At 38.7% G+C, this 21691-nt stretch overlaps 1 long non-coding RNA gene across 1 annotated transcript in view; it reads left to right on the forward strand.

Moving 5' to 3' along the window:
• LOC134484347 (uncharacterized) overlaps positions 1 to 21691 on the forward strand; it is a 103862-nt gene that overhangs the window by 71929 nt on the left and 10242 nt on the right. Inside the window, exons 5-7 of the long non-coding RNA XR_015647415.1 lie at positions 7060 to 7130; positions 20667 to 20703; positions 20779 to 20940. This is a non-coding gene — a long non-coding RNA (uncharacterized LOC134484347). The remainder of the gene's footprint in view (positions 1 to 7059; positions 7131 to 20666; positions 20704 to 20778; positions 20941 to 21691) is intronic.

Raw genomic sequence — 21691 nt, forward strand, 5'->3', positions numbered from 1 at the left:
AAGTGACAGAATACAAATATATAAGTCAGGTAGTGTAACATCATTAGATTCAGGTTGCTATTCAGCAAGAAAATAAAATAACATAAAATTATAATCTTGAGTCTTTATGACTATAATGAAATAAAAATAAAATTCCATTTAAGTGTGCTGAAAATATTGAAGACATTAAAAAAATTACCATGACACTAAAACTACAGTATTGTTTTAGGCATGAGTCACCCAAAGAGAGAGACAGTAATTACATTCTCCTTGGACTCCTTGTTCTGAGTCTACTTACATGCAGTAAGGACCATTCGTGTCAAAATATTGGTAAAAGAATGACCGAGATGCTGAAAACAAATCTTAAAGTTTTGAAGAGACACACAGTCTTTCCATAGACTTTATGTAATTCTCCTATTACTTCTATTTTAAAATACAAAAGAAAAATACATTAAAATATTTTAACTACTAAAGGAAAATAATTTCATTGCTCCATAATTGGGTGTTGTTAAGATGATAGGAATCCTCCTAATGCTTAACTGCGATAAGCAAAGCAAGAAACACTTTTTGGAATCTGGGTCAAGTACATATAATCTCCACCTAAAAGAGAAAAACCACTGATTAAATCCAAATTCAGAGACATTCTTGCAAAGTAATTATTTATCTTCAAAGATGTGGTCACAGAAGATGAAAATAGTAATGAATTATCACAGAAAAGAATGATGTAAGATATGTAATAACTAAATGTCAACTAGATTTCTTGAGTGGATAAAGGCTTAGAAAGTGTGCTCTTCTAGAAAAATTGTTGTACTGATTTGGCCAACTTACTGTGTTACTTGTAACATTTTTTTTCAATTTTTTGATTTTTGAGAAATAGTCATTAGATTGATTAAAGTATATAAAATTCAGGAAGTAGGTTTCGATACAAATCCATACTGTTTCCTGTCAATTAAATTCGATTTTCCTGTATAGTTTGACTTCTGCTTTATTTTTTGTATTTATTTTATTAATTTATTTGTATCTTAAATGCTTTCCTCCTTCCTGTTTTCCACCACAGAGTCCCTTACATTAAACACCATCCCTTTCTGACTTCTTCTTTAAAACGACAAAACAACATTAGTTATAAGGCATGTTTAGTACCTGAATAGCTGTTCATTTGACCATGCATTGGAAAATCTACAACATTGATAGTGCAGACATCAGGATATAGCTTCAAAAATGATCTTCAAAAATTAAATATTCTGCACTTATCTTCTATCTGCTATCAGTTTCACAAAAGTAGAAGAATCCAATAACAAAAATATCCTTGTAATGTACATAGAGAAAATTGATCAGACAAGAAATAAAACAGAGAGCGACCTTCCTGGATTCAACACAAGAGAGCCTTAGTTCCTATAGTGTATTCTGCATGTATTTATAGAGTTTATGGGCTAATACCTGGAAATGAACTCCTACAAAAACCAACAACAAACTAACCACAAACTGCAATATTTATGAAAGCCAATAAATAGGAGAAAAGTATTATTTTCAGCTATATAAGAGAATATTAATATTTATTAATTTGTTTATTAATAAAATTTTAATTTCATTACTGCAAATTTTTATTGCAAATTTTTAAATAAATAGATTTTAAGTGACTCATGTGATCATTAACTTTATTGCCTTTGATTGCAATATAGATCAATAAAGTGTTTATTTGACTGTGATCATCACTATTAATATTCATGAAAATCAAATTATTTCAACCAGGAACTGCTCTTCTGTTTTTATACTTTTTGTTGGACATATGTAAGAGTTTTACCTTCCTGTTCACGTGTGCAACACATGCATGCCAAGTGTTCAGGAGGTTGAAGAGGGTGTGAGACTCTGTGACGCTGAAATTGCAGCCATTTGTGTGGTGTCACTCGGGAGCTGGTGATCGGCCTCGGGTTTCTGGAAGAAAAGATAATGGTATTAATCACCGGATAATTTCTTCATTTTCAGCAAACGCCATTTTTTTTGTTAAAAATAGTGCCTAAACTGTCCAGTTTTCTCAAATGTGATAATTTAAAATTAAACACCCACCCACCTGCTTCTTATCTATATATATATATACACACACATACACACACACAGACACATGCACAACTGCTCTTACCTTCAAGTAGACTTAATTACACACACATACATACACACACACACCTGCTTCTTTCCTTCAAGAAGACTTAGTTATTTTAATAGTTATTTGTTTATTTATTCACTTTACATGCTGCACACTGCCCCCCTCTAGTTCACCCCTCACCAATCCTTCCCCAGCACGTTCTCCTCTGAGCAGGAATGGACCCCACTGGTATTTACTCCCATTGCACATCTAGTCTCTATGTTCACATCATCTGCTACTGAGGACAGACACAGCAGCCTAGATGGATAGGGGTGGGGAGGTAGAGGTCATATCCAGAAAGAAGCAGAGAGCTGGAGTAAGAGATGCTCATGAATCAATACGTGTTTCCTTAGCTGAAAATCAGCCTCAGTGAAATGGATCTGAAGAAGCCATCTCCTGTAGCCGGAGAGCAAACCAAATGGAATGATAGAGACATCTACTTTTGACCCAAAAATTGTACTGACCACAAGAAATGAAAGGGCTGTGTATAGAACAGAGAGTGAAGAATGATCAACCAAAGGTTAGTGCAGATTCAGACCCACCTCATGGATGAGCACCAATCCCTGACACTATTAGTGACACTCTGTTATTCTTGGAGAAAGGAGTGTAGCATGGCTTCCCTCTGAGAGACTCCATTAAGCTGCTGACTCAGACAGAAGCAGACATACACTAGTCAAACCAGGGGTGGAGCTTGGTGACTCTGATGGAAGAACAGAATGAGAAGGATTATGGCCTCTAAGGTCATAGCACTCCACAGGCTTTGTCTTCATGTGTGTACCGAACAACTAGAATTGGGCTTTCCCAAAATATGTTGTCTATAGATGGGACATCTGTGTCTTTAAAATGCATTTATTTATTTACTCACTTTTCATCCCATTATCGGTACTCCATCTTCATGGGATACCAACACATATTGTTGTGGGAACCCGTAAAACGACAAAATTACACATTTCCTACCTATGTCGTGGGGGGTTAGGTTCAGTTCATGTTCACTCTCTGGTTTGTGGTTCAGTCTTTGGCAAACTTCAAGAGTCCCCGTGACTTGACACTATTGGTCATCCTGTGAAGTCCATCATATCATCTTGGCCTCATTTCTTCACCTGTTTTTTTTTTTTTCAAAAGACTCCCCAAGCTCCAGTTAATGTTTGGTGGCGAATCTTTACACTTGTTTCTCTCAGCTGTTGGGTGGAGTCATTCAGAGAACAGTTATGCTAGGAATCTGTCTGCAAGCATGATAGAGTATCTACTACTGTCAGAGATTGGTTCTTGCCCATGGGGTAGATCTCAATCTGTGCTAACCATTGGTTGGACCTTCCATGTCTGCTCTATCTATCTTTGTCTATGGAGGTCTTGTAGGCTGTGTTCATTTTAGATTGAAGATTTTTTGGGTGGGTTTTTTTCCTTGCCACATTACTGGGATTCATGCCTGGCGACATCCGTGGCCAATTAAGGATCTGTATCACCACTGCTTGAGTCAACCCAATAGACACCCTGGAGCCTTGCCTTTCCCAGGTCTCTGGCACTTCCTAGAGATGCACACCCCACACTTGTGATTTCCATTCTCTTTTCCCTGCTTTCCCTATACCTAATATCTCCAATCCCCACTCCCTTCCCTAATTCCCCTCTCATTCAGTTTCCTCCCTCCCTCTATCCTCCTCAATATGTATTCTTCTAAATGCATGTTAAAGTCAAAGTTTAGGAATAAACACTGAGGAAGTATAGGAAGTATTTCATAAGTAATTGTGGTTGATGTTTTGGCAAGATATGAACATATTAAATTTTACAGATGTCAAAATTACTACATATAATTTTAGAAGAGACACTGTCTTCATTATATTCAACATGAAGGAAAACCATTTATATATTCTTTTAAGATATACTAGGGAATCTATTAAATTAGGTACACACATCACACAACTTTATTACTTTTAAAGCTCTCTTTATTGCAAATATTTAAACAATGAAAAGTACAATGGCTTAAACTCATGTGAGTGTACTTTGTTTCAAAGTTATAGTTTAGATATACAGGTTGATGACAACAGTCATCTCAGACTCACAGGGGAGTTCTCTATTACCTTACCTGTCTTCTTTCGTTTATTCCTGATGAAGACTCATCTCATTTACAGCCCCTACTGTGAGAAATGGATCAGAAAATGCTTGAGAGTCTACAACCCAGGATCCATCTATAGGAAAGAAGAAAAAGAAGATCTCCAAATAGTAAACACAGTCAAAACTTTCTTATAGATCTTAACACTTGAAAAAAATGCAAAGAGAAAACCCATTTCCTAGGATATTACAATATACAGGAAATGGTAGCTGTAGGAAGAATTACCAGGGGATTTTAATCTTCTGCACCTAAGAATGAAATTGCCTACATGAAGGTGAAGATTTATTTCTTTGGCAAGAAAGTCAGTTTGTCTCTTGACGGTTGTACCGTCTGTCCATCACTAGAGCAACAGCCATGCTTTATGAATGTGAACAGAAAAACACATACCAGTTTTCTCTTCTTCAAAGAATTTCAAAAAGAATCTGTAAGATAATATATAATGACCCAGAGATGAAATATGGGAATTTAAATTAGCCAGCATAAATATGTTGTTAAAATTTTCTGCCTTCTATTAATAATTTTAACTTTTCCTGCTATGAATAAAAAGACGGTTATGTAATGTCTACCAATCCCCAAAGCCTGAAACATTGTGGAAAAGTGTCTTATTTCTCCCTAACTGGTCTTTGGTCACCATAATTTTCATTCCCCATCTAAATTCTCTGTTTCTCAAGTTCATAAGAGGACTATGTGAGGATGTCACTCTCATGTAGAAGACCAAGGAACTCTTTGTAATTGCATGCATTTGCTCTTAGGAGCATGCAAATAAATCTTTCAATTCCAAGAACAAAAACATGGCCGTCCAATTGGACCCACATGATACAAAATCTTTCTTTTTGCTGACAATGAACTTTAGCAAACTGGTAACAATGCAGATAACAATATAATGGAATAATCCTGTAATAATAATTATTATTAATAATAATAATGGAATAATCCCTTCGAGGGATCACAGAATAAGGATAGTAAATGTTGAGATGTGTTTTTCAAGTGATATTGTATCCAAGCAAGCAAGTTTCAATAGGACAGACTCCTCACACATGAAAATCATGCAACCTGTCATGACTTCACAGAGAGAGTTGAGAACCAGAGTGGTCTTTTAGCATAAGAGAAAGATTCGCCAACCTTCTAAAAAGATAAGCAATCCAGACAGTCTGTTTGAGGATGGTTAGCTTGTGCATGACGAACACAGACAAACACACACACACACACACACACACACACACACACATATGTACACACACTCAGATACACAGAGACACACACAAAGAGACATACACAGTTAGACAAACAGACATACACACAGAGACACAGACAGAACGACACAAACACACAGACACACATACACATACACAAACACACAGACACACACTCGCATACACACAGAGAGACACATAAACACATACAGACACACAAACAGACACATACACACATACACACACATATACAAAAACACAGACACAGATGACAACCAATATACAGATACACACACACACACAAACACACATACACATACACACACACACACACACACACACACACACACACACAAACATGCCCTCATCTCTTGTCTCCTTCCTCGAATGTCCAGGTGCACAACAGGTGTGAAAGGATTGAGTGGAACCAGGAACCAGTCAGTCAGCAGAATATTGTTCTGCCTGCAAATTAATTTTGGTGTCTTCCAAGGATTTCAGCGTCACAGCTCTGTTAGAAGGTATTCAGCAACACGCTATGGTTGTGTGCATATATTTTACTCAGGGTGAAAAGGGCTAAACGAACCTTGGAGAGCAGGAAGGGGTTTTCGTGTGCATTTACATCAGTTGCAGGTTTAAGGTACCAGGAAGTTCTCCTTTGCTATATCTTTATTTTTTTTTAAACTTTTTACATGTCATATTTATTCTTTTACCTTTTCCATGCTTACTCCATGCCTTCTCCCCTTCCATGTTTATTCTTTCAGCTGCATGACTGACTCCCTCACCTATATACATTTATATAAACATTAAAAGCTACAATCCACATGTGAGAGAGAACATGCAGTATGTCTATCTTAGCCCCACTACATCGATATAATCTAGTTCTATCCATTTTCCTGAAATTTTCATAAATAAGCAAATAAATTCCTTTCTGTAAATGTACTATATTCATTGTTCATTTATCCTTTGAGGAATACTAGGCTGGTTTCATTTTCTTGGTATTGTGAATAGAGCAGTAATAATCATGGACACACAACTATCTCTCCGTTAGGATGAAGAATGTTAGATTATGGACCTCTAGCACTTCTAGCTACCCCTTTCCTTTCCCCCCAAAATCAGGGCATCCTATTGTATAGTACCTTGGGACAAAGACCTGAATGGTTCCTGCTATGACAGAGCACTTCTGCCTCAATGTATGTGGAGGGAAGTGAGTCAAGTTCTTTGCCCTTGCAACTGCAAAGATGAGTTTACTTTCCCAGCTAATAGCTGCCTCCATGCCCACTGTTCTTGGGACACTAGTATACAAGGTTTGTGTGGGTATACAAGAATTACTAAATTGTTTTCCCAAGTTGCATACTAGTTCAAATTCCCAGCAGCAATACATAGTGATTACAGTTTCTACACTCTCACTAACCTCTGTGTTCTATTGTTTATTGTAGAAGAACTAGAAATGGCGTCTCAGTATGGCTTCGCTTTGCATTTCCTATGGCTCAGGATCCTGCATACCTTTTCATGTGCTTAGTGAGCATCTAATGGCTATAGAATAATGGTTGTATTTACCTAATTTTCATTGTTGCTATATCTTTATAATCTCTGTCCCAGCATCGGTCTGTTGTTCAGGAATCTCCATTTTACCTCCTCAGAAATCGACTCCACGGAATGTGTCTCATCATTAACCCTGACGTCCTACTTGCTCAATTTCAAAGGATTGCAGGTTCGTACTCTCCATTCTCCGTCAGATTAAGTCCTCAGGAACATGACCCTCTATTCACCATGATTAACCAGTGCTTCCATCGAGGTTCCACGTTAACCCGTATGTCCCCTATTTCTGGCTGGTTCTCTCTGCACCGTGCTATCCCTCCATCTTCCCGCTGACCCTCCACTCCTGTCCTCAGTCGCCCTTACTCACTCACAGAATCTGTTCCAGTTTTTCTTTCACATTGATCGATGCACTTCCCCACATGGGCCTTCTGCTTTCCTTTGTCCTCTATGCATTTGTGGATTGTAGATAGAATATGATTTATCTCACAGCCAATACCATGCATAGGTAAACGCCTGCCATGTTTGTGTCTAGGTCTCAGTTCCCTCTTGGCTGATTTTTTTTGTTTCATCTATTTTCTCTTAATCTTCATGATTTCATGCCTCGATCACTATGATGTAATTCCCCCACCCCTATAATGTCATGCCCCACTCCCATGATGTCAAGCCTTAGCCCCTTGCTAGAATGTTTGTTTATATTCACTAAGTAACATTCGGAATGCTGCCCTGTCACCGCACTCCTCCAGGCTCCCACCATTTACAGTCCCTCCTCCTATCCTCTCCCCTTATACTCTTATTGAGTAGAGGACCCCTCTGAATGCATCCCCTCCCCTGGAACATCAAGTCTCTGCAGGACTAGATTCATCGTCTCCTACCAGCTCTTGAAAACGCAGCCCGGGTAGGTGAATAGGATCCACAGACTGTGACTTTCATCATTGTCCATTGATGGGGCACCCTGTTCATTACTGATTTTGTTATTTGGATGCTCTCTCTCCTAGTACATTATCTGTCTTTGGGTTTGTCTGTCTAGTTGATTTTCCCAAGGAACCAGCTATTGTTTTTTTGATCCTTGTATTCTCCTTGTTTCTGATGGATCACTTTCACCCTGAGTCTGATCATTTCTTGCTCTCTTCTCCTTTAATATGTATTTGCTTCTTCTTATTCTAGAGCTTTCAAGTGTGCTGGGAAGTTGTTAGTGTGCGGTCTCTCTGGTTTCTTTATGAAAGCGCTCTGTGCTGCATGTGCACATTACTCTTAGCACTGCTTTTCTTTCGTCCCTTAAGTTTGGAGACGTGTGTCTAATTTTCATTGAATTGTAGGAACGCTTTTTAATTTTTTTCTTGTCTTCTCTAAACCAGTGGTTCTTAAGTAGAGTGCTGTATAATTCCGTGTGCTTATAGACTTTTTCTTATTGTTGAAGTCCATGGCGATCTGAGAAGATCCAATGGTTAGCGCAGTCTTTCTGTATCTGCTGTGCCTTGTTTAGCGAGGGAGAACATGGTCAGTTTAGGATAAGGTTCCATGAGGTACTGAAAAGAGAGTGTGTACTTTTTTGTTCTTGTGAATTATTCTGTAGATATCAGTGAGGTCAATTTATTTGAAACAAATGTTAATTACAACATTAATTAATTAATTAATTGATTTATTTATTTATTTTTAGTTTCTGTCTCAATGACCTTCCCTTGGAGTGCGGGACATTGATGTCCCCCACTATTAATTTGTGAGGTTAGATGTGATATTTAAGCTTCAGCAATATTTCTCTCACCAATGTTGCTGCTTTTGTCTTTGGCATATAGACATCCAGAATTGAGATGCCATTTTGGTGGATTTTTCCTCTGATGCATATGAAGTGTCCTTCCCCATCTCTTTTGATTACTTTTGGTTGAAAGTCTGATTTGGTGGATGTTAGAATGGCTACATCATCATGTTTCTTATGTCTATTTGTTTGGAACACCTTTTCCAACCACTTAGTCTGAGGTTGTATCTATCTCGGTTGCTGGATTGTGTTTCTTGAGTTCAACAGAAGGATGGATCCTGTTTTTAAATCCATTGTGTTAGCCTGTATACTTTTCCTGTTGAGCAGAGGACATTAATGCTTAAAGGTATTAATGAGAAGTCATATTTAGTTCATGCTATTTTGATGTTGCTGGAGCAGGGTTTTTTTTTGCTTGCATGTGTGTTGGTTTTTGTTTTTTCGATTGTGATGTTTGAGTGTGTATGTCAGTATTAGATCTGTAGGGTGCATGGTTTTTTTCTTTGCATGTTGTTTTTTGGGGGGGCGCTGTTAGAGTATGCATGTGAATATGAGATCCCTTCTGCAGGTTATGCTGTGCAATTATTAATTTCTAGTGGGAGGGAGGGATGGTTCAATTTCTTAAAATCCATCAATATAATCTACTACATAATGAAACTGAAAGAAAAAAAATCACATGATAATCTCATTAGATGCTGAAAAAGCTTGCAAAAATGTTACAACCCTACTTCATGTTAAAAGCTTGAGAGCGATCAGGGATACTAGTCCTATGCAGAAACATAATAGAAGCCATGGACAACAGGTCAGTACCCAACATCAACCTAAAAGGAAAGAAACATAAAGCAATTCCATTAAAGTCAAGGACAATGTAAGGCTGCCCAATCTCCCTACACAGCATAGTATTTGAAATTCTACCCAGGGTAAAAGCATGGTTCAAATTTGTTTCTGACATGGAGTGTGGGCAAGGCCTGTGAAGGAGGAATGGCAAACAGCATGAGAACTCCTGGGGAATGGCCCACTCTTCAGCACAGCCTCGTTGGACTTTGGTAATTTATGAACCCAACAAGGACTTCATGCAGAGTGTCTCTCGGTTGTTGCACTCATATCTCTCTTAATCTAAGAAGTGCATGAAAATCCTCATGGAGCTTCCCACCACTCAGAGGGCAGCGCCATTGGCATTTGCAATAAGAGTGATCAAGGTCTTTTAGGGATTGCTTCTGGGGCAGATCAGGGCTTCCATCATTTCCCGAGAAATGTAGAATGGTCAGTGATGACCACCAGCCTTAAAAAGCATTTGGAAAAATGAAATTGTTTGTGATGCTGGCTAAGATGTTTTCACTATTGAATCTCATGTAAAAAAATTATGGAGCAATTTGAAGTTCGGAAAGGCTGGGAACTTTTAAGGTCAGGGATCAAGAACAATGGGTGGCACAGGCTAATGGTGTGACTGTCACAAAGGCTGGACTGTTCATGACTGGTTTCTGACCCAGTTTTACCCTCAGCTTCCTGATAGGATTTAATAAGGATTGCCAATCACAGATGTGCATTCTGATCATAAAGCAGATTCTGATCATAAAGACATTTTTATACAGATGTTTAGATTTATGTTTTATTTAAATATTCTTATGAGGCTACTTTTAAAGATAAATAATACAATACTTAACAATTACTCTGTAAATTCATATTGCTGCCTACAGTTAAGGCAAACCAACTGAAAACGTACTTTAGTTACTCTTTGTTACTCTATAACAATTGCTTACTTAAGAAGTTATGTTTGGGGGGAGGGTGGCAATGGGGGGAGGGTTGGGAGGGGACACCCATAAGGAAGGAAAGGGGGGAGGGGGATGTTTGCCCGGAAACCAAAGAATTATTATTAAGTATTAAATAAATTTAAAAAAAAGAAGTTATGTTTACCTTGGGAGTAATTTGTTTTCTCTACATGTATTATGTAATACTAGTTCTCATACAGTATTGGGTATCACTTTTTTCAGCATCAAGCAAGAGAAAAAAACTAGTTTATGATCACATTTTTAATTTTTCATGGCTTGAAAAACTTCACTAGGATATCAAAGCTACTTGTTGTGGTTTGCCCTGAAGTTATCTGTATTTGATGCTAATTCCACTGCCCTAAGGATAGCTGCCTAGTCCTGTACTCAGAACTCAGGTGACTTCACCAGAACCACCTCTTCATTGAATTTGTAAAGTACAGTTCAGTGGCAGGAGCAGGACAGAAGGAAACCTGTCATTGGAAGAGAACAAAGGATGGGTGGGAGAGATGTTTGAAGGGAGAAGATGAGACTAGAGGAAAAAGGAGAGACAGGAAGAGGAGAGGGTGATAAGCCATGGAAGGTGAAGTCAAGATTCTGCTCTGTCCATTTACATGTTGTTATTAATGTTCCTAAGGGAAGGATGGTAAAGTGCTTTGTATGTTTAAGTGAGCAATTATATCTTATCAATTCGGTCAAAATTATTGTGTTGTGTGTTCTTTTACGTGAGAGTTTGAGGATAGGAAAGTGTGTGGCAGCAAGAGACACTGGGCAGCCAAAGAGTGGGGATCTGTTTTCTCAAAGATATCTACCAGATATCATGGGACAATATGGTGCCAGTGCTAGTGGGGTAAAAGACAACTCTACTTTTTTCTTTTCTCTTTTTACAACAACAGATGGTGAACCAAGGTGATGATCAAGAATCCATTAGCAATCCTTAGAGTTGAGCGAAAGTTTTATTTTCTAAGTAAGAGGACACCGGCTCCATGTTAAGTCATGTGGTAACTTAAGGGCGGAAAATCAAACAAAGAAATGGAGAAGCTGCCTGGGCTGACATGCTGTCGGTCCCCTGCTGTGTAATAAGTAAGTGCAGGTCAGAGAGTTAAGAGATTAAAGCTGCTTTTTAAAGAAAGTTGTTTAGTAATTCTTTCAGGATACTCATATTCTTTTTAAGGTGGGTTCCATGTAAATTTTGGGTTGAAATCCTAGCAACACAAGTACTTCTTTATTACAGGTATTATTAAAAAGTGATAAAAGTTGGTTTTAGAAAGAAGAGTGTAGAGACATTTTCTGAATCAGGAGGGGTTTTCATCCATGATTTGAAACTTAGATAAGGAAAAATTAGTCACTACCTCCGAGTTGAGAGTTGTGATAAATGTCTGTAACACCAGGCAGAGTGATTGCAGGAATATATTGTAGAAGTTACTAAAGTTAAAGAAAAATATGTGGCTCCGGGTAGAGAGCTTTACAGAGGGATATATTTTGGGCTAAAGCCCTGAGTTTTAAGTTGCATATTTATTTTAGAATTGCTAGAAGGTGTTTAAGTTTGTTTTAAGGAGAGTAAAGTGATTACCTGAATCACGTGGTGATTTTCATCTATGGTTTGAAACTTAGTTAGGGAAAAATTGGTCACTAGCTTCAAGTAGCATGTTGTAGTAAATGTCTGTAACACCGGGAAGTGAATGCAGACATATATTGTAGAAGTTATTGAGGGTAAAGAAAAATCTGTAACTCCAGGTAGAATGCTTAAACAGAGTGAGATATTTTGGGCAAAGTCCTGATTTGATGTGTTGCTTATTGATATTAGAATTGATATAAGGTATTTAGTTTGTTTTATGAATTACCCTACTAAAGACCATATTGCTTGTTGATGCCAGCTAGCTAGGGTTTGTGGTAACTTTTGATATTTACAACAATAGGAAGCTCATATTCTCTTAACGGTGGCTCCACGGGAACTTTGTGTTAATTTCATAATATCACAGACTACAAAAGCCTATCTGGCTCATTGTTTACCTTACTTACTTTTTAAAGATTATTTCATCTTCATGATGGGTGTGACTTTGAGTTTTTCCATTATATTATTATTCTGGAAGAGAGCGCAAGATACAAGATTTTCTGGTTTCAGACTAAGGAACACAGTATTTTGGGAGAAAGATTTTGTCTTTGTCTTCTTAAAAAGTGTGATTAGGCTCTGGAAATCTCACAAAGTCATACTGATCAGATTTGATAGAGGTAGACTGCATGAAAAAATTTATTCTGGAGAATCAATCAAAAAGATAGCTCGATTCTAAACCTTGTCTTGAGAGTTGTATTTTGCAGAGTTTACCTACTTGGAATCCTGGTCTCAAGGACTTTTAGCTGGGTACAGTCAGGACTCATCAGCTACAGCCTTTGATTCATTCTTCATACCCCCACCCCCAAGGATATATCAATGTCAATGTCTAGCTAAAAGAACTTATGGAGGAGTCAGCGCCCCAATTCCCTGGACTTTGGGAGGGCTAAAAGTTGTTATTCTAAAGTAGTTTTAATGAGGAATTTAGAAATTGTTATAATTTAACAGGGAGGAATTAGCTAGAGTGAATTGTGCAGTCATAATCTCATTTGGTAACTAAGCTTAAATCATTGTTTTGGTATAGAATTTATCTGTCAAAAATGTTTAAGAGTACAAGGTTTAGTGCCAGTCCTTCTACTGTTGTCATTGCAAACTTCTGAGTTGATTACAACTGTGAGTTAAGGTTCAAATAAAGTCATGGCTCTGAGTTTGTAAGAGTATTTTCAAGATAAAATTTAGGAAATGGAGACAAAAGTCCAGATAGTCTTATATAGATAGATGGGTTTTAAAAATGTCAGAAATCCACAAAATTTGAGATTTAAAGTTATATATATTTTGTTGAGACATATATGTTCCTAACAGTTCCCCTTGGTGGATTTAATGAAGAATTTGAACATCTCTACCTCCAGATGAGGAAATGCTTTGTGGCTTGGCAGCCATTGGAAAAAATGCCTGTTTCATCTGCTGACAAAACACTATCCAGGAAAGGACAAATTATGCAGAATAGTTGACTGATAAACCCTGCCAAGACAGGGTGATGAGCCCTGAAAAATATGCAATTCAAGAGTCTCTCAGTTGATTTTAGGCCAGAAGACGGAAGACTTCGCTTACCTGTTGCAAACTGGGGACTGTGCTAGTGGAGATTTGTCTCCACAACCTGTCAGTTCTAGATGCATTTTTAGGCTTCTTATGTGTATAGATATATTGTTTTTCTGAAATTTCTGGTGGGGTTGAAGTCTTATTATAGTCTCATAACTTACCAGGTTGTATAACTCTGAATATACATATTTTATTGGATAGTTATCAGATGGTATAAAAGGTAGCCAAGATATAATGTAGATTTTAAGGCTTTCTTAAGCTGGAGTGAAGAACTAAATGTTCTGTCTAACTGATATGGTGATGGACTGGGTTTTGAGTATATCATATGCTTTATAAATTGGAGAATGGTAATAATTGCACTCAATTTATGTATAAGTGAAAAAGCTTTTTAACTGGACAAAAAGCGGGAAATGTTGTGGTTTGCCATGAAGTTATCTGTATTTAGTGCTAATTTCACTGCCCCAAGGACAGCTGCCTAGTCATGTACTCAGAACTCAGGTGACTTCACCAGACCAACTACTCATTGAATTTGTAAAGTACAGGTGAGGGGCAGGTACAGGATAGAAGGAGATCTTTCATTGGAGGAGAAGGAAGGATGGGCAGGATAGAAGTTAGAAGGGAGAGGAGGAGTTAGAGGGAAAAGGAGAGACAGGAAGGGTAGAGGGTGAGAAGCCATGGCAGGTGACCTTGAGATTCTGCTCTGTCCATTTACAGGTTGTTATTAATGTTCCTAAGGGATGGATGATACCGGCCGGGCTTTGTATGTTTAAGTGGGCAATTATATCTTATCAATTTATTCAAATATTAATGTGTTGTGTGTTCTATTATGAGGGGGTTTGAGTGGAGGAATGGGTGTGAAAGAAATAGATACTGGGCTGCTAAGGAATGGGGATGGGTTTCAGCCAAGATATCTAGCATATAACGTGAGACACCATGGTGCCAGAACTAGCAGCTAAAAAGCAACTTTACTTTATCATTTTTGTATTTTTACAACAACACATTCACTTCTATATTTGACATGCTGTAGATGTGTCTCTCAAGAAAGATCTATGTCCTGTTCTTGGCAGTATGCACTTCTTAGCTTCATGAATCTTATGTCGTTTTGGTGGCTGTGATATCTATATCTATATCTATATCTATATCTATCTCTATCTCTATCTCTATCTCTATCTCTATCTCTATCTCTATCTCTATCTCTATCTCTATCTCTATCTCTATATCTATATCTATATCTATACCTATCTATACTATATCTATATCTATATCTATATCTGTACCTATACCTATACCTATACATACATATATATATATATATATCCTTTTGGTGTCTCCTACAGCTATGAGGTTATGTGGAATTTTAACATGGATTCTGTGCAACAAGGTCAAGAATTGAGAATCCACAAATTACAATGCCAAATAGACTACCTCCTGTTCTTATAAAACTATTGAAGTTGAGGTTTCACTGGTCCTCAATCCATTCCTCTCAAAGCACATCCTCTTGAATCTTATGTTCTCCTTAAGAAATAATTACTGCAAACCGTTCAAAACCTGAAACTCTGGACCTGGGAACACAGGAATGTAGATATTAGGGGTCTGATATATTATGCGACTACAGAACCACATTCTATATTCCATGTTGACATTTGCTTTACTGATGTCTGTTAATATTTCGATTAAATGAGGATTTGGGGGTTTATCATATGAAGTACATACACAATATTTACACTGTTATACTCACTCTAAAGCTTGGCCCACTTTGTTGCCAAAATCATTGCAAACTTTGAATTGGGAAACAGATTTTTGAGGACAAATTCAGGAATATATATATATATATATATATATATATATATATATATATATATATTCCCCTATTAAGGAATGTACAATAAGAAAATATAATAAAATATTCACTCAATTAAAGGTCTGTAAGGAGAATGCTACTGGTATTTGGGAAACAGAGAACAGCTAGGAAATTGGATTGAATGTCACAAGAGTGGTCCAGGGAATAAAATTATTAACCTGAAGAATTTCCTCAACTCCATGTTACTAGATCTTTTCTAACCATGCCAAGCCTCTGAATAACTTTCACCATTCAGAGCATGAAACCATTAATGAAGCAAAGAGAAGCCTGTAGCTGTAGAGAGATGTAACATGTAAAGGTTTCCACTGTGTCACAGAGACACTGTGGGAAAGGGCACCCTTGAATCTGGTCAATGTAAGGAAATCTGTTCAGCTGGTAGGCCATGGCAGATCTCAGTGACATCATCATTAGAAACTCCATGAAAAATCTTGTAACCTGGAGATCCCAATCTTCTTATGTGATGTCACAAGTGTTGTGCTGACAGCAACTGACTCTTGGATATTACTTCAGTACCTCTAGGGTTTCCTAATTGGCTTTCAATTCAGAATAAAGAGCTATTAGGGAGGGAGAAAAAAGAGGATGAAGAGATCAGAGATGGGGCGAAGGAAATTGACCTTCTCTCTTGATATAAAAAAGGGAAGTAATACTTGGTCCCCGGGAAAGCTCCATGATTCCTGGGTAGGGTTTGGGTGGGTTCGTTGAAGAAATAGCCTTGTTCTGGGCCTTCCACATATGGGAATCAGGAGGTGGGAGCCTCTCCGAAGTATCTGGATTCCTGCTTGTTATGGTTCCTAGAAGTCAGAGACTTTATATCATTAATTTCTTTATCCCAAAAGCCAAGTTTTGGTAAGGACACAATTGTTTTCCTGAGAGCTCATGACTTTTATTCTTTTTTCCCAGAAAAAAAAAGTCTCAGCAGAGAAGGGTAAACCAAGTATTGTGTCAGAGTATACTCCTCCATGCTTTGGATTCTTATATTGCAGTTTGTGTCTGACACTGATATCTGGGAGATAGAATTGCTTCTAGTTGAGCCTTCATCATCATAGTCTTTTCACTAGTAGTAATCTGAGTACCATTTCCGGACAGTGAACCTTTAGATTGCTGAGTCAATAGGTGTGATTAGGTGGCAGATTTCTTTTCTTTAATTTCTTTATTTTTTAGCAAATTTTATTCCTTTTTTCAATTGGATATATCTATATTTACAATTCAAATGTTATTTCCTTTCCCAATTTCCTGCCCGTAAGATCCCTAACCTGTCCCTCTCCCCATTTCTACAACGTCTCTTACGGGTCCTTGACATTCCCTTGAAATGGGAGTCAAGCCCAGGGAGGATGAAGGGCTTCTCCTTCCGTTGATGCACAATAAGACCATCCTTTGCTACTTATGCAGTTAGAGCCCTAGGTCTGTACATTTACACTTTGAATATTTGTTTAGACCCAGAAAGCTCTGATTCATTGGCATTTTTGTTCTTATAATCCTTTCTCAAAATATACCAACAAGAGGTCTGTTTTCAGTTCACTAGTTTGCCACTAGTGTTCACTTCTCTACTTGTCAGATTCTTCCTGTGTCTCTCAGGGAAGATCTATATCAGCTTCCTTGCAGAATGCACTGCTTAGCTTTATCAACTTTATCTGGTTTTGGTGGCTGCTAAGTATACATTTGGTGGCTCGTACAGCTGGTTAGGTGCAATTTTTACATGGATTCTGCACAACTAGGTCAAGTTTGTAGCATCCACAAATGACAATGCCCAAAAGACTCCACCCTGTTAATATGAACCTATTGGTTTGTGGTTTTACTGGACCTGAAGCCATTCCTCTCACTGTCCATCCTCCTAAATCTTATGTTTGGCCTGAAGAAAGAATCATGGTAGAACGTCAAAAACCCTCAAGTCAGGGACTGGGAACACAGGAAGGTAGATATTTGAGAACTAATAACTAATGGGACTACAGAAACGCATTCTATACTCCATGGTGTCTTTTGCATTACTGATGTCTGGTAATTTTAGGATAAAATAAGGATTAGGGAGTTTATCCTTTGAAGTATGTACATAATATTTAAACTATTATACTCTATAGCTGAGCCCCTTTGTTGCAAAAATCATTTCAAAAATTGGAATTGGAAAACAGAAGTTTTGAGTATACATTCAGGAATATATTTATAAAGTCCCCTATCAAGGAAAGTAAAATAGGAAAATGTAATATGAAATTCATTCAGTTAAAGGTCTATAGGAAAAATACTGACCTGTGGAAAACAGAGAAAACCTAGGAAATTGAACTGTATATCAGAGGAATGGAATTGGGAATAAAATGATTATCCAGAAGAATCTCCTTCACCCCATGTTCCTAGATCTTTTCTCTGCATGACCAGTGTGGTACTCAGCTATTAAAATGAATGACTGCATGAAATTCATAGGCAAATGGATGGAATTAGAAAATATCCCCCTGAGTGATCACAGAAAAAACACACATGTTATGCAGTAAATCACAAGTGGATATTAACTCAAATGCTCGAATTACCCAAGATGCACAGACCAGAGTAATCTGAAGAAAGATTACCGAAATGTGGATGCTTCACTCCTTCTTTAATAGGGGAACAAGAATACCCATATTAGGGCACAGGGTGGCAAAGTTTAGAGAAGAGACTGAAGGAACAATCATTGAGAGCCTGACCCACATGGAGCCCATACATATACAGCCACCAAACTAGATAAGATGGATGAAGCAGCAAAGAAGTGCAGGCCGACAGAAACGAGATGTAGAGCTCTACTGAGAGACAAAGCCAGAATATGGCAAATACTTAGGAAAATGCCAGCAGCAAACCACTGAACTAAGAAAGGGATCCCAGCAGAAGGAATCAGAGAAAGGCCTGAAAGAGCTGAAGGTGTTTGAGACCCCATATGAAAAAACATGCAAACCAACCAGAGCTTCCAGAGACTAAGCTACTACCCAAAGGCTATACATGAACTAACCCTTGTCTCCAAAATCATAGGAATCACTGACTGCCTTTTAGGGGCACCAGTGGAAGGGGAAGTCTTTGGTCTTCCCAAGACTGAACCCACAGTGAATGGCATTGTTGGGGGGAGGACAGTAATGTGGGGGTGGATCGGGAGAGGAACACCCCTCTAGAAGGGGAGTGGGAGGGGCTAGGAAAATATTAACGTGGAAAACTAGAAAGGGAATAACATTTGTAATGTAAATAAGAATTACCCAAATTAATAAAGATTGAAGAAAAAAAATAAACTCTTTCTGGAAGAGGAAAATGTATGATTTTCCATTCAGGATCTGTGGGAAGAATTCTTTACAACTGGGCAAATACGGAATATCCCTATAGAATATTGGAAACATTTGGTTATTTCCAGAAAGTCTTGGGTGGGTATGAACATCTTGGGGAAAAATGGGAGATCCGAATTCTCCATGTTTAGATAGGGAAGGATGTTGGGAACCTGGAATGTGTGGGGAAATTATCTGTCCCAGTTTGTCAGTAGAAGAGTCAGCAGAAGTTGGCCCAGGCACAGTGTGATCTTCGTTGAATCTTTCACTGTTCTATCCAGTACTGTGTGTTGTAGATGTTGCAGGCACTCTGGTTACCAACTCATCAAAGTCGATATGTTTTCAAACCCAGTAGACATAACCCACTTTTTTTTTTCATCTTCCCAAGAATGGGCACTAAATGTGAGGCCACTCTTTTTCTGGTAGCAGGATGTAAAGAAGATGTTCTTATATCCCTGGTCAGTGGGTTACTCAGTGATCTGCTATACTTTGTCAGTGGATTACTCATGCCCTTAGGAACCCTCAGAGGAAGTGGAACTGTCCATTTCTTCTTCTTTGTCAGTTCCCTTCTGGGGTCTAGGGCCCTCTTATTGACTGAAGCCTTTATATGATCTTTGAGTTTCTACAGCTTTTCTTTAACACGAGCTTCAGGTTTTTTTGAATCTCTGGTCGTCATAGGGTTTTGTGCATCTTAACTTGTGCTGAGTCCTTCTAAGTAGTCCCAGAGGGGCAATGCCGCTCGGGTCTCTGCTGTTCAATTGCTTTCCCCATTGGGGTAGGAAGTTATAATCCGGTTAGGGGACACTGAAGATGGTCTCAGGTGGAGGAGACTGGGAACTATTAAAGGGCTTACGCCATTGGATTCCGGTGTTATAATCCACTTGGCGGACACTGAATGGGCTTCCAGGCTATGGAGGCTGGGATTCCTTCAACTGATTCCCCTGTTGCACTCCGGTGTAATCATCATCTTGGGGGACACTGAAGGGGTTCCCAGGCCGTGGAGGCTGGGACATGGGCGGTGCATGGTCAGAGGGTAAAGTCCGGAGTGAGGCTCGCTGGCCTCTCTCCACAGTTTAGTCCGTTTAGTCGTTAAGGAAATTGAACAAGAAATGGCAAATTGGCTACTACCACATGAAGGTGCAGTGAATGTACTTGCCAGTGGTGAGTCATGGTGAGCATCAATTAAGCTGTATCCTTTGAGTATGGCTCTCTCTTCCGAGAAATGTGGACACGTCCTGAACGGGAAGCAGGCCGAACTCGAGTGACCATTGATCTCGAGAAACAAGCAAAGCTCGAGAGGGGCTGTCCTCGAGACTGCACCGGCCAGTCAGGAGCTCCCTCTCTTGTCAGTTCTGCTTGTAGTAGCAGGGCAATCATCCAAGCTTTCTGAATGAGGAGGAACCCTGTAGACTCTCCTCCTTTGAGTTCAGAATGCTACCTCCTCTTGTGCCCACTGTCAGGGTCCATAACAAGGGATTCCTGAAGGAGCAACATGATTCTAAATGGCAAGGGATGCTTAGGAGACTGTGCTGTCAAGAGCCTCTTCCACCAGCATTGGTGCACTGATTTGTCTTGGAAACTCATAACCGAATGGGAAAGGCTGATCCAGACTCTTGATCCTCAGTGACTGCAGGGACTAGAAAATCACTGGTGGATGGCTTTAGGGAATAAACATGTGATAGGATTTGAATAGAGCATGGAATGCGTGGGATTGATATTAGAATTCTATGTGAGTTCCAGGTGTTACTGTGATGCTCCTGCGTTGATGTCTCACTATTTTTTCTTGTTCTAAAGCTCTTAATATTCTTTCCATGATGATAGTTTTGAAATATTGAGTATGCTACACAATGGAATGTATATTCTCTAGTCACATATATTGAAATTCTAAATGTCTCTTGATATCCTACACAGTTGCCTGGCTAGAAATCCTGGGATGCTTTCAGTACTGGTAAGTTGATTGAACAAAAACCGTTTTTATTACAAGATTTACTTGTAAATAATTATTTTGTTGACCCCCAATTAGATTGCACAATTGTCTCCTGCCTTTTACAGACATATCTATAACCACCCTTGCTTGGAGAAATGAGTTAAGTGTTATGCTTTCTATGAATGAAGAGGAAGATCTAAGGCTACACTCCTCAGAGAAACAAGAAATCAGGAACTGTAGGAAGAAATATACATCTAGGTAACAATAAATGTTCAAAGCTAACCTGTGCAGTAAAATAATGTATGGCAAATACCACTCCTTTATTGTTAGTATTATTAACCATTGTATTTCTTTACATTTCAAATATTATCCCCACTCCAGTCCCCCTCAATAAGCCCCACCACCACATATTCCTCCTCATTTTCTTTAAGAGGGTGCATACACAACCCCCCAATAATTCTTTCCTCACCCCTCTCGAATCGCTCTTCTCTGGGATATCAAGCATCCAAAGGACCAAGTTCTTCCCCTTCCACTGGTGTGAGATGAGGCCGTTCTCTGCTACATATGTATGTATGATCAATGGTTGGTGGTTAGGTCCAAGGGTGCCCTGAGGGGTCTTGTTAATTGATATTGTTATATCTTTTATTACAATCACCTTCAGCTCCCTCAGCCCTTCCCCTACATCTTCCATTGGGATCTGAAGGTTCAGTTCAATGGTTGGCTGTGAATATCTGCATCTGTATCAGTCAGGTTCTGCCAGAGCCTCTCAGAGGACAGCCATACCAGACTCCAGTTTGCAAGCACATATCAGCATCAGCAACAACAGTGTCCGGTTTGGTGTCTGCAGATCTCTGGATGGCCTTTCTTTCAGCCTCTGCACCATATTTACCACTTTATTTCAACTAGACAGGGATAACTCTGAATAATAAGAGATGGGTGAGTGGTCACATTCTTGCACTGGGGGCCATGTCTATCTACTGGAGGTGGTGTCTTCAGTATTAATTTCACT

Source organism: Rattus norvegicus, chromosome Y (assembly GCF_021556685.1).
Source record: "Rattus norvegicus strain SHRSP/BbbUtx chromosome Y, alternate assembly SHRSP_T2T, whole genome shotgun sequence".
NCBI lineage: Eukaryota > Metazoa > Chordata > Mammalia > Rodentia > Muridae > Rattus > Rattus norvegicus.